A 13863-nucleotide genomic window follows, 5' to 3' on the forward strand; every position below is an offset into this window, starting at 1 on the left:
TGGATTGTTTCCATAACCTCTTAATCATATTACCAGAAGTTAATCTTGTGCACTAATGTAGAAAATGTATTTCAAACTTTTAAATATGCAGAAATATTGAGAGGATTACAGATGTGTATATCTGGCACATTGACACCTCCCCAACTTTATCTTCCTCTACCATTGGTCCATTTTTATATTTATGTCTTCTGATTTTGTGGGGACTGAGGATTCAATGAGAACCAAATTTATATGGCTCAAATAGTATATTTTTGAATTTAAATTACTGTGTAGAATGCTTAAAAGCTCAGATTCTTTATTTCCAGCTATTTTTATTACATATTTTAGTATGTCTGTATGGCACAGTACTGTATAATTTTCTTTATAAATAAATTTCAAAATTTACTCTTTTTTGCAAAAAACAAACAGGAAAAAGGCAGACCAGTAGGCATTATTCCAGTTTGATGAAATATGAAAAAGAAGACATATATTTATAAACTTAGAGACAATTATATATATATATATATATATACACACACATACATACACACACACATATATGTGTGTTTATATAAATTCAAAGGTAGTGGGAAGAAGTCAATAGTTTTTACTGGATGGGCCTTCTTTATCTCAGTGATATCCAGGGAGGATTTTCTCTCTCTTTTTTTTTTTGTTATGTTTAGTCTTACAGGACTCTAGTATATTTCTTTTTTTTATTATTTAAACAAATGGGATACATGTTGTTTCTCTATTTGTACATGGAGTCAAGGCATACCATTTGTGTAATCATAAATTTACATAGGGCAATGTTGTTAGATTCATTCTGTTATTTTTTCTCTTCCCCCCACCCCCCCAGCCCTATTTTCCCTCTATACAGTCCTTCCTTCCTCCACTCTTACCACCCTCCTTATCCCTAACCCTAAACCTAACCCTAACCCTAATGCTAACCCCTCCTACCCCCCATTATATGTCCTCATCTGCTTATCAGCGAGATCATTCGTCCTTTAGTTTTTTGAGATTGGCTTATCTCACTTAGCATGATATTCTCCAATTTCATCCATTTGCCTGCAAATGCCATAATTTTATCATTCTTCATGGTGAAGTAATATTATATTGTATATATATGTATATATATGCCACAGTTTCCATTGTATATATATGCCACAGTTTCTTTATCCATTCATCAACTGAAGGGCATCTAGGTTGGTTTCACAATCTGGCTATGGTGAATTGAGCAGCTATGAACATTGATGTGGCTGTATCTCTCTAATATACTGATTTTAAGTCCTTTGAGTATAGGCCAAGGAGTGGGATAGCTGGGTCAAATGGTGGTTCCATTCCAAGCTTTCTGAGGAATCTCCACACTGCTTTCCAGAGTGGCTGCACTAAATTGCAACCACACCAGCAATGTATGAGTGTACCTTTTTCCCCACATCCTCGCCAACACCTGTTGTTGCTTGTGTTCTTGATAATCGCCATTCTAATTGGGGTGAGATGAAATCTTAGGGTAGTTTTGATTTGCATTTCTCTTATTACTAGAGATGTTGAACATTTTTTCATATATCTGTTGATTGCTTATACATCTTCTTCTGTGAAGTGTCTGTTCATTTCCTTAGCCCATTTGATGATTGGATTATTTATATTCTTGGTGTAGAGTTTTTTGAGTTCTTTATAGATTCTGGAAATTAGCGCTCTTTCTGAAGTATGAGTGGCAAAGATATTCTCCCACTCTGTAGGCTCTCTCTTTACATTCCTGATAGTTTCCTTTGCTGAGTGAAAGCTTTTTAGTTTGAATCTATCCCAGTTGTTGATTCTTGCTTTTATTTCCTGTGCTATGGGAGTCCTGTTAAGGAAGTCTTATCCTAAGCCAAGAAGTTGAAAGTTTGGACCTACTTTTTCTTCTATAAGTTGCAGGGTCTCTGGTCTGTTTCTGAGGACCTTGATCCATTTTGAGTTGAGTTTTGTGCAGGGTGAGAGATTGGGGTTTAATTTCATTCTGTTGCATATGGTTTTCCAGTTTACCCAGCACCATGTGTTGAAGAGGCTATCTTTTCTCCATTGCATATTTTTGGCCCCTTTGTCTAGTATGAGAAAATTGTATTTATTTGGGTTTGTGTCCATGTCCTCTATTCTGTACCATTGATCTACCTGTCTATTTTGGTGCCAATACCATGCTGTTTTTCTTATTATTGCTTGGTAATAGTGTTGAAGATCTGGTATTGTGATACCCCCTGCTTCGCTCTTTCTACTGAGGATTGCTCTAGCTATTCTGTTTTTTTTTATTCTTCCAGATGAATTTCATAATTTCTTGCTCTACTTCTGTAAGGTAGAATTCATAAGTGAATTCAGTAAAGTAGCAGGTTACAAGATCAATGCTCATAAATGCATTTTTATACATAAGTGATGAGTCTTCAGAAAGAGAAATTAGGAAAACTACCCCATTCACAATAGAATCGAAAAAAATAAAATACTTGGGAATCAATCTCACAAAAAAGGTGAAAGACCTCTACAGTGAGAACTACAGAACACTAAAGAAAGAAATTAAAGAAAACCTTAGAAGATGGAAAGATTTCCCATGTTCTTGGATAGGCAGAAATAATATTTTCAAAATGGCCATACTACCTAAAGTGCTATACAGGATTTTCTCTTTAGAATGAAGTAGATATTTGAGATTTGAAGATGAAGAAGAACATAGAGTAAAACTGATGAAAATGAGAGAGTTCACAGGAATAAAAGATTTACAAGCAGCATTAAGGGCCCAGCTAGAACAGAAGTTAGTGAATGCTAATGAACACAATATATAGAATTCTTCAAAAAATTCATTTTTCAACAACTGGAGAAAAAAGTTGGTAATATACAGGAGTTACATTACTTGTGATTGTGGTAGTTTTACAAATTGATAATAAGATGGAAAGATACTTCAGGGAGGAGAGTAAATAATGCTATAACGTGTGTAGTGATGGAAAATTAAGAGAAAATTCAGATAGGAAAGAGCTTATAAATATAAACACATGACAGTGATTTTATTATTGAATAGATATGAGTTTGCATATTATATTTATTGAGTAAGAAAATAATAATATACACTTTGAAACATCTATTTATTGACTCACCAGGTAAAATCGCATATTATTAAATTAAGCTAGTTATCATCATTATCAAAACTTTATTATTTATATGTTTTCTTCAAATTAAATTGCGTACAGTTCATTTTATTGTTCAGACTTAAAACAGTGTTTTCACCTTATATTTCATTTGATAATCAGCACTTAGCAATTGGATATTTAAATATAATGATAGCCACAGTTTAGTTTTCTAATTATTTTTCATGCTGGGTAATGTATATTTGACTTGAGTTAGTATTCAGTTCTCAGGGGCATGATTTTGATTGATTTTTTGATTGTATTTACTATAAAATTTGATTCAAAGGATGAATTGTTATTCCTAAGTCTGAAACTCTTTCTAGCATGATTTACTTCTAAAACTTTGAACATCTTCTGGATTCATTGTGTCATTATACCACATTAGTCCTAATTGAACAGATTCAGATTTAGAGTCTTTTGTTTCTAGATGAAACATAATTTAAATTCCAAGAAATGCAGACCGTCAGTGGTCAGTGCCTCTTACGTTAAATGGCTAGCAAATTATGCTGATGTGTCCAAAAATAACTGGAACTTTATAACTAAAAACTTTCCCTGATATATTTAGGTTAGTTATGATCATAAAGTAAATTTTTAAGAAAATAGTTACATTAGATACTGCTCTCAAACTCAGAGAACTTGTAGGACAAATAATAGTCTTTGCTCCTCCAGAGCCTTAAATTTCATTGCTGCCTTAAACCCATGTTGCGCATATAGAAAAAAAGAGAAGTATATAAGAAAAACTTAAATGTAACAAGCTATAAAAAATACACCACACATATACATAAATCACTACAGCCTCCTTTTCCAATAGTGCTTCTTTTTATTAAATTTTCCTCCCTAATTATCAAGCTTCTATGAACATCAAAATCACACATTACAAAATTGTTTACTTTTTTTTCCAAAAGAACCAGTAGAGAGTTGAATCAAACTTAAATGACTCTCTGTAGTTTTGACTCTATTTACATTTCACTTCCTAGCATATAGCCTCTCTTCTTAGAACTAGATATCAAGAGCCAGTAATTATAACAGAAATTATGGGCCTTATGATAATATTTAGATATTCAGAGATATATTCCAAGTCAACTCAGGTAAAGATAACAATAAGTCTTCCAGAAAAATAGGAAAAAAAAAAGATCACTTTAAAAAAACTTTTTCTTGTTTGCTACTCAGACTTGATTATTGAAATTTGAACTTTCTCTTCTATTGATGTTTAGATAAACAGAGACTTAACTATAAAGTAACATGATGTAGCAGGCACTTTTCTAAATATAATCAGCAGTAAGCAAACTTTTGTGATTATTTTGACATTGTCTAAAAACATCAGTGACATTAATTTATGTGGAGCATATAATAAGGAAGGCTAAAAATAATATTTGTTTAAACACAGTGTAGCATAAAACTACTTTTCACATCACACATGAATGACCCTATTAATCTAGTTTGGAAGGTGCTTATATAATAGATTTCTTCCCTCAAAAATATTTCTTCCCTCAAAAATAAAATGGTACTAAACAGCCCAGTTGTGCTGTATGGGGATCAATATAATATAGTTATTTTGGAGAAACTACAATTGTATCATGGTACAACAATACTGCCTTTAAAAAGTAAACATCAAAAAAATCATAATTTGAAGTTTAAATTTGTATTCCACAGGGCTTCACAGGCCTTCATTTGGTCCTACCAAAGTTTTCATAGATTTCAGCATTAAATAGTTTGCTTTGGGAAAAATATTTGATAAGTGTATTTTTTGAGAATTCAATGTATTTTGTTACATAGAAGCAATTGAAATAGAAGCATTCATAATTCTTTCCACTATTCTTCCTATCTAACTTACAGAAAATAAAATTTATGAGATGTCCTTTTTCTAAGTTTGCAAAAAATAAAAGTTCAGCTAATTTGGAAACCACTGTGAGTGTACCTCAAAAAAATAAAAATAGCACTGGTGGGAAATCTTACTACTGGATATATAAGGAAATGAATCTAACATCTCAAAAATATAAACTATACTCCTGAGTTTAGGAGTATAGTTCAATCACTTACTCAGGATGTGGATTCAACTGACTGTCAGTGGAAAAATGGATAAAGAAAATGTGGTATATGCACACATTTGGTTACTGTTCCCTCATAAGAAAGAATGAAATCCGGTCTTTTTTGTCATGAATGGACTCAGAGGTTAGTCATTAAGTAAAATAAGCAAGAAACAGAATGACAAAAACTGTATTATCTCATTCAAATGAGATTATGATTCCGAATCTAAAAAACTGATCTCTTAAAAGTTAGACTTGAATGCTGGTGTCTAGAGGCTAGGAAGGGCAGAAGGGATGGAGGAAGGGGAAGTTGGTCAACAGAGTGTGACAGAGAAGAAGAAAAAGGACTTGTGTTCTACATCAGAATAGGGCAAATGTGGTTAATAATGTTTCATTGTGTATTGCAAAGTAGTTAGAAGAGAGGATTTTGAATGTACTCACCATAAAGAAATGATAAAAGTTTAAGGTGATGGACATGATAACTACCCTGATTTGATTATCACATAAAGAGTACATGAACCAAAACATTACACAGTATCAGATTAACATGTACAATTATTATGTGTCTTATCAAATTAGCCTCTGTCAAATATAAATGTTTCATTTTTCATAATATCTTGTGGATGTTGGTATGTTGTTTTTCTGGTTTTGCTGTGAACCAGCAAACTTGATAATCATTTCCATTTACCTGAAGTTTACCAGTACTTTCCCCTTAAGAATTCTGAATTCCGGTCTTTTTTACTTTTCACTACTCCTTAGGTACTATTTGCCAAATAGAAGTTTTCTCTCATATATTCTTAATGTCTTCTCATTCTATATTTTATCAACTTGCTTTTCTAGACAATTAAATTTGTCTCTGATTAAAATACATGTTCACTCCAATTTATGAAGATTATAGTTCTGTATTATTCTATGTCTTACAAGAGAGTGTTAGTGAACATTTGATTCTTGATTATATCACACCTCCATATAAAGTAACTAAATCCAACTGTACCCATTTAGTGGTTTCATTTTGCCACTTATTATAAGGATGATTTATTTTTTTAATGAAAACTTGACATAACAATTTATTAAAATATTTAACCATGTTTTTTACTTGTTTTTTCTAATTGAAATAATTTTACAGAAAATGTTATTAATATCTCAGTTGCAGTGAAAATATTACAATATTGTAATTTTTGCAATAACAATTACAAATAATCTATAAATCTAAATTACACTAATTTTCATATACTTCTACTTTTTAAAAATTATCATGGGCTATGTTCCCAGAGGAAGTACAGGAAGACACAGTCCCTGATCCCAAATCTGCCACCACCAGAAACTTGCTCCCCAGAAATTCCCCTTCTGTCTGGCCAGACCCATGGAAGACAGGAGGCAGCTCTCTGACAGCTCTGGGATAGGGCACTGGCTGAGGGATTCCTGTCATTCCAAGAGTGCTTAGCTGTCAAACCCAACACTGCCTGCCCTCATCAGAGCAAGGCTAGACACACATAGTAGATCACACCTTCACTGCAACAGTGGAGGATAGAGTGTCCTGTACCAGGCCCAGCAAGTGAGAACCTAGTCATGCCATCCCCACTTGCTCACTGGCTGCACACCTGCAGGACCAGTCCTGTGCTGGTGCACTGTCTCCTGTCCTTGCTTCCCCATTCAGAGACCCAGGGAGGCCCGCCCACTGCCCTGCTCCAGCCCTCTTCCCTGCTCCACCCTTGGTGGCATGTGGGGCATTCATATTGGGGCCAGCACCATGGCCCAACTTTCTAGAGAAGAGTACCTCCAAGGAGAGATGGGCCTATCCCTGTATTGGAGGCAAAGGTACCACAAGCCAAAACCCCAATGTATCATCCTAGTCCCCACTTGTTCCACGCCCCAAGAGCTGCCCTCTACCAACCAGTCAGAGACTGCACAGCCCTCCCTCTGCCCCCAGCCTCCACTGGACTCCAGCTCGCCTGTGCAGCCATCCTGGCCTTAATATGTTTCTCCTAAAGTTGGATTGGCTGCTGGCATTTCTACATCCAGCCTTTCCTAACCACTGCCATGGGTACTTCCCAGGGCAAGCTTTGTCCTTCACAACTCTCAGGGATCTGCCAGCAGCTTCCTGCATGAAACCCTATCACAGTACCAGCTGACTTCCCTATGCTGATTGGCCACTCGGGGCCGCCCAGTCCCGCGGAAACACTAGCAGCTCATCCTGCCACCATCCTGCAAGAGAATATTGTTGGTTGAGTCCAATGCCTCCTAGGTGCTTGCCCAGGGTCCTGAGGAATGTTCAGTATTTTGTGGAAGACCTGGACATTTCCTCCATCCTCTATATGACACATCTAGTGAAGAAGATGCTGTTCTCTGCTGCACCTTCCACCAATTCCTGCAGCACAGACCATCAAAATATCAAACCAGATGCCTTATACAGCACAGGAGCAGGAAGTTGCTGCTTGCCAGTAGCACCAAGGCCTATCCAAAATTACTGCCCAGGGAAGAATGAGACTACCCACTGAGCCCCTGAAGACAGTGACCAAGGGGAGCCTGAGAAAGCAGAAGACCCTGAAGATAGAAAATCAGAAAGGGTGCCCATGTCACTGGAGGAGCAAGATGTGCCTTCAGGCACTTGGTGTCACACGATTGCCTGCCTTCCTTTGTGCCCAGGCCTGGGGCTCAGCAGGGAAACCCAGAGCTCCCAAGACAGAATTGACATCTCCTAGGCCACCTGTATGAGCTCCTGCCACAAAAGAAATGCCATCAGCAGCTCCCACAGCTCCACTTGAGGTCTCCCAGCCCTGAATAGGAGGGCTCCAGGCCTTTCCAACTGTGAGGTGCCACTGGTATGCTCTTCATCCCCAGGGAGTCCACCAAAGAAGGCCCATTGTGAGAAGGTGGCAGAAGGCAGGGTGGGACAGTCTGACCAGGAAGAAGGGGGTTCATCTATGGCAGACACCGGTAGGCCACAGAAACGGAAGTTTCCTCTGCTGCTGCGCCACCAAGGGGAACCTCTGAGGCTGTCACCACCTCACCACTGAGGACCTAAACTGGGAGAAGGAGAAAGTTTCTGCAGCACATCAACTGTCTTCTGATGGGTGAGACCCACGCCATCTGGGACAGCTGTACAATGACCCCCCATGACCGTGCGTGGGCACCCTCTTCATTGGGAGGGGCCAAGTCTCTGGCATAAGTGGACTTAGCCAGACATTGCCCCACCATCCCAGCACTGCCACCACCTCCCTGAAATACCCTCCCGGGCTCGGGGCTCAAACTGCCTTAGCTTCTCCTTCCCCAGCGAAGCAGCAGGCCGGCCAGAATCACGCCACACTTTCTTCATGATGACACCCTCAGGGCCCTCAGGGAGGTGAGGCTGGCCCTTGCCATGGTGTCCCCAGCACGCTCTTGCTGTGGCCAGCAGTCAGCAGACACCACCCCAGTGTGACGCACCCACTTGTCTCTGCCCTCACGCACAGCTGGGCATCACCGGCAGTGCCTGGAGGGAGGGAGGATCTCTGGGGACTCATCTCTGGAGCCAGGCCTGCCAACGCCCACCAGCTTCCACAGACAGCATCCACAACCAGGTCCCAGATCAGATGCTGTCTCCAGAGAAGCAGCTTCCTGCATCCATGGCTGGTGTCCCCCAAGCCCACCTGAGCCTGGTGTCCACAGCAGGAGTCCACCCAGCCCACCTGAGCCTGATGTCCATGACTGGAGTCCACCCAGCCTGTCCTGAGCCTGGTGTCCATAGCTGGCATCCACCCAGCCCAGACCCTCGGTGGGCACCCAAGGGTCCTGTGGTCCCTCTGGGCCTGCTGGCTGGCTCCTGTGAAGATGAACAGCTGTCTCCATTCATGGTGGATTATTTCCAGTGTCCAGGCTGGCAGGGAGGGAACCGTAGGCATCTGCCCAGGTAGATGGTGGGCAAAGAATGCAGGCTGTGCTCATGCCGAGAGGCAGAGTGACCATGATGTCCAGTCTGGAGCCGAGGGAAAAGTTGGGGGCCCGGTGAGCATCAGGGCCCTCAGGAGTCTCTGGAGATGGATCAGAAGTGGGGGCCATGGGGCAGCTGCCCGGTCCAGCTGGGTCCCTCCCCAGGCAGGGCAGAGAACCAGTGACCTGGGGCAGGCCCAGGGAGGTCAGGGTACTGGGTGTGCCCAGAGAGGGCTTTCCAGCAGAGGAGGGGGTGGGGAGAGCAAGGGGCAGCTGTGGCCATGCCATGTGGGCTGAGCTGACCAGCCAGCCCTGGGGCAGTGCCGCCCACTCTGCCTTCACCCCACTACCTCCTGCAGGGGAAAAGCAATGCCCTTTTGTCCCAGGAAAGAAAGCGTGTTTGCTGTTCTTCCCACCCCTGCTGGGCGGGATTTCCTGGGGCCAAAATGGTACATGGGAGCAGACCCGCCTGGCCATACCGGGCCTCGCCTGCTCTGGGGCACGCACAGGGCCCTCCTACCTGGGAGCCCTCCCATCACGTTCTCATGCCAGGCAAAGGTCATAGGAGCAGGTCGTAGGAGCTGGCCCACCTGGCTCCCATGTTCTGAGGCTGTCTAGGTGACCTAGAGCCTAGCACTCCGTCTCCGACAGAGTCAGCCCTTCTGGGCCACCATATGTAAAGTTTCCCCATCTGCAAATAAGAACACAGAAGGTCAACCTGGCAGCCTTCCCTTCAGCACTCTCTGCTGCTCTGTGGCTGCTCCCCTGTAAGGACACACTGGCTAAGTGGAGGGCAAGCCATTAGAGCCCCCTTTGAGGGCCTTGTAGAGCTGGTTCCTGTGTGACTCCATGATGGACCTGGTCACATGTGACCCTCTGGGATTCAGGAGGCCTTCCATCACAAGGATGTCACCTGGTTTGCTGCGGTTCTGAGAGAACCATCTAGAACAACCGCAACAAACTCTAAGATCCATCCTGGCCTCAAGGCTCAGGGGCCAGGACTGTGGGCTTTTCAGATCCGCCAGCGCTGGCCTGGGCTCCTGCCAGCTCTCACTGCTCTATAATTTAATCTAATTGATCAATTAAATCCAGATAATTTTTAAACAAGCTGTAATAACAGTTATGTAATTTCAGTACTACATATAATTTTCCTAACAACTTTATCAAGGGAAATGGCTCACCAGGACGTACCATCTGCCTTTTGGGAAACTGCCACCTCTGGAGCTTTGAGCCCAGTGCAAAGGTGGTCCTCAGCGTGTGAGGTGGAGGTGGGGACTCTGCAGGAGAGGCAGCTTCCCGTCTGAACTCTGCAGCCCTCCCCAGTTGCTACACAGCCATACAGGTGCAGATGGCCTCACCATCTGACACTGCTGGGAGGCAGTAGCTCTTCCTGTGTGGTTTAGTAAAGAAGTAAATTAATTTGCCTGCCCAATTATGCAGCAGTTACCTCTCATCACAGCTTTGCTGGGTAACAAGCAGCCCCTCAGACACTGAGAGTCCAGAAGTAAACATTCAGCTTTGCTCATGCGTCCATGGTCTGCTGTGGGTCAGTGGCAGCTCTGTTCACTTCTCCCAGGCTCTCTGGGTCTGGCCTCAGTTGAGAAGACCCACTGTCCTCCGGTAGGCTGGCCAGGCACACTGTTACAGGGCAAGAGTGGAGTCCTGCGTCAGCACTGTGACAAAATGCCTGAGTAAGCACCTTAAGAACAGGGAAGCCTCATTTTGATTCACAGTCTTCGTGGCTCCAGTCCATGGCAGCTGGGAGGCAGAGGGAGGGGCCCAGGCCCCCATCCCCTCCCAGGATCGCCCCCACCGGTCCTCCTCCCACTTCCACCTCTAGACGCCCACCTCCCTCACACCGCAGGCTGGCTTCCATGCCCCCAGCTCTGCCAGGTCTCCACGGTAGCAGGAGCCGCGTGAAAGGCACAGGTCCTTTCCAAGCCTGGCTGCCCCCTGGGCAGCTCCCCGGCCACCGTGGCCTCAGGCTGAAGGGGTCCATGATGGGCAGGGCAGAGGGCTGGAGGGCAGGAGACAGTCCCCATGTCCCCCCACTACAAGGCCTGGGGGCAGGCAGGAAACGGATCTGGAGTAGCTGAAGCAGGAACTGGGTTGATGGTAGCTGCTGAGCACGTGGGAGAGGAAAGGAAGACACAGGTCTGGAGAGGCCAGTCAACTGCGAGCGAGCCCGAAGCAGCGGTGGCCCCGGCGCCTTCTAAGGCTTCAGCAGAATCCACCTATGGGCTGCTGGCAGCTGCGGTGAGCCTCCGTGTTCCCAGGAGCTCCATCCCTGCTTCTGTCTCCCTGTGGCCATCTTGTCCTGTGCACGTGACTTTGTCCAGATTTCCCATTCTTATAGGGATGCCAGGCAACCTCAGGGTGGCCTCGTCCTAATGACATCCTCAATGCCCTATTTCCAAACCAGGTCCTGGTGTTAGGACTCCAGCCTGTGGGCTCGGGGGACAGAGCTGACCACAGTAGCCACTTGGGAGCCTGCAACCCTGGGAAGGTCCCCTGTGCTCTGTGGGGGCTGCCTCCCTTGTCTGAATTGTGGACTTGTTCCACCCAAGGTCCTGAGGATTTCAGAACACTGTGAGCTGGTCCACATTGGTGGAACTCGGCATATCAGCACCGGTACTACAAACGGCAACAAGAACGCAGCCCGTTTTATCCACCCCCATCCAAGCCCCTCTCCGCTCCATGTCCTGCCCCAGAATCCCTTCCATGCCCACAGCCAGGCCCAGGAGGGCGTCTGCTCCCCATGGTGCCCAGCAGCTGAAGCCCCTCCACATCTGTAGCTACCTCCTCATCTAATGCAAGACTGGGAGGGGCTCAGAACGCCTGTGCTGTGGTGAAATTCCCAAGATTCCTCCTTAAACGCAGCAACAAAGCTCTCATTAATTCTCCATAGTGTAAATGTTCCCACAGGCTCCAATTACAGGCTCCTGTGGAACTGAGTTTTCCCAAACAAGCACCATTTAAATTTGAATATAAAACTCATTGCTCAGCAGGGCTGCTGGGATTCCCAAGAGCTAGGCCTGGACAAGAGAGCAGCCTGGGCCCTGGGTCCTCCTCCATGAGCCCCTCCTTTCCCTGAGATACCCCTACCCTGGGGTCCCCTTCCCACTGGGTTCCTCAGCTCCACATTATCATCATCATCACCATCACCACCCTCACCATCACCACCATCACCATCATCACCATCACCATCACCATCACCACCACCATCACCATCATCACCACCATCACCATCATCATCACCACCATCACCACCACCCCATCACCATCATCACCATCACCATCATCACCATCACCCATCATCACCATCACCCATCATCATCATCACCATCACCACCATCACCATCATCACCACCACCATCACCATCATCACCATCACCACCATCACCACCACCATCATCACCATCACCACCACCATCATCACCACCATCATCACCATCACCACCACCATCATCACCACCACCATCACCATCATCACCACCACCATCACCATCATTACCACCATCACCATCATCACCACCATCACCACCACCACCATCACCACCATCACCATCATCACCACCATCATCATCACCCCATCACCATCACCACCATCACCACCACCCCATCATCACCACCACCATCACCATCATCACCATCACCACCATCATCACCATCACCCCATCATCATCATCACCATCACCACCATCACCATCATCACCACCACCATCATCACCATCACCATCACCACCACCATCATCACCACTATCACCATCATCACCATCACCATCATCACTATCATCACCATCATCACCATCATCATCATCATCACCATCATCACCACCATCACCATCATCACTACCATCACCACCATCACCATCACCACCATCACCATCACCACCACCACCACCATCACCATCACCATCATCATCATCATCACCACCATCACTATCATCACCACCACTACCAACACCTGCTCTGTCATCATCACACATGCACAACAACCCACCCTCTCTCTCCAGTTTTATTTTGGGTCCTCTGGCCACAACAGGAGCTTCTCAAAACCTGCAGGTGCTGCCATCAGTACAACTCCTGATCCACATGAAAAGCCGGAGAAGAGAGTTTGGGTGGGTGTGTGGAGCAGGGTCAGAGGGCAGAGTGCCCCTCGCACAGTACCCTGCAGGAGGCAGTGCAGCTGGCTCAGCTCCCTGTCCACCGAGGAAGTCAGCATCCATTTCCTCCTCTTGTACCAAGGTTTCTGGAGGAGCCAGTACTCCACATCCACTGGTGGAGCTGAGATGGGACAACGCTTAGCTCCAGGAAGAGTCCACAGCCCATCCCCCTGTTGGCACATCCCAAGCCCAGGGTGGATTCCAGGGTGGCCCTCAGCCCACATCAGGGCAAGGCAACTACTGCGTGGATGTTTCTAGAAAGTGGCAAACCTGCTCTTCTTCCTTTGTGTTTGCACATCTGGTGGGATATGGTGAGGAGTTCTGGGTTGTTTTCACCAGCAATGGGGAGCCAGGCAGAGCGAAGCTCTGGGTGGGGATGCCAGCATCCTTGGTGCCACCTGACCCTCCACAGAGGCACAGCCTGCTCCTGCCTTCTCCGAGTTGGGTCCCGTCATGCACCAGCATCTCTGCTGCCCACCTCCTTCCCGTGGTGACTTTCCTGGAAAGGTCCTAGCCAGTCTGGATTCCGCAGGGCTCAGAGATCGCCATGTCCACTCAGCAGCGAGCTGATGAGCCGCCCACTTCTATGACATGGTGCACAGGCCAGCATCAGCTGAGTCACCTGTGGGATCCACGAGC

The sequence above is a fragment of the Sciurus vulgaris genome, assembly GCF_902686455.1.
Source record: "Sciurus vulgaris genome assembly, contig: HiC_scaffold_160_arrow_ctg1, whole genome shotgun sequence".
In the NCBI taxonomy this organism is placed as follows: domain Eukaryota; kingdom Metazoa; phylum Chordata; class Mammalia; order Rodentia; family Sciuridae; genus Sciurus; species Sciurus vulgaris.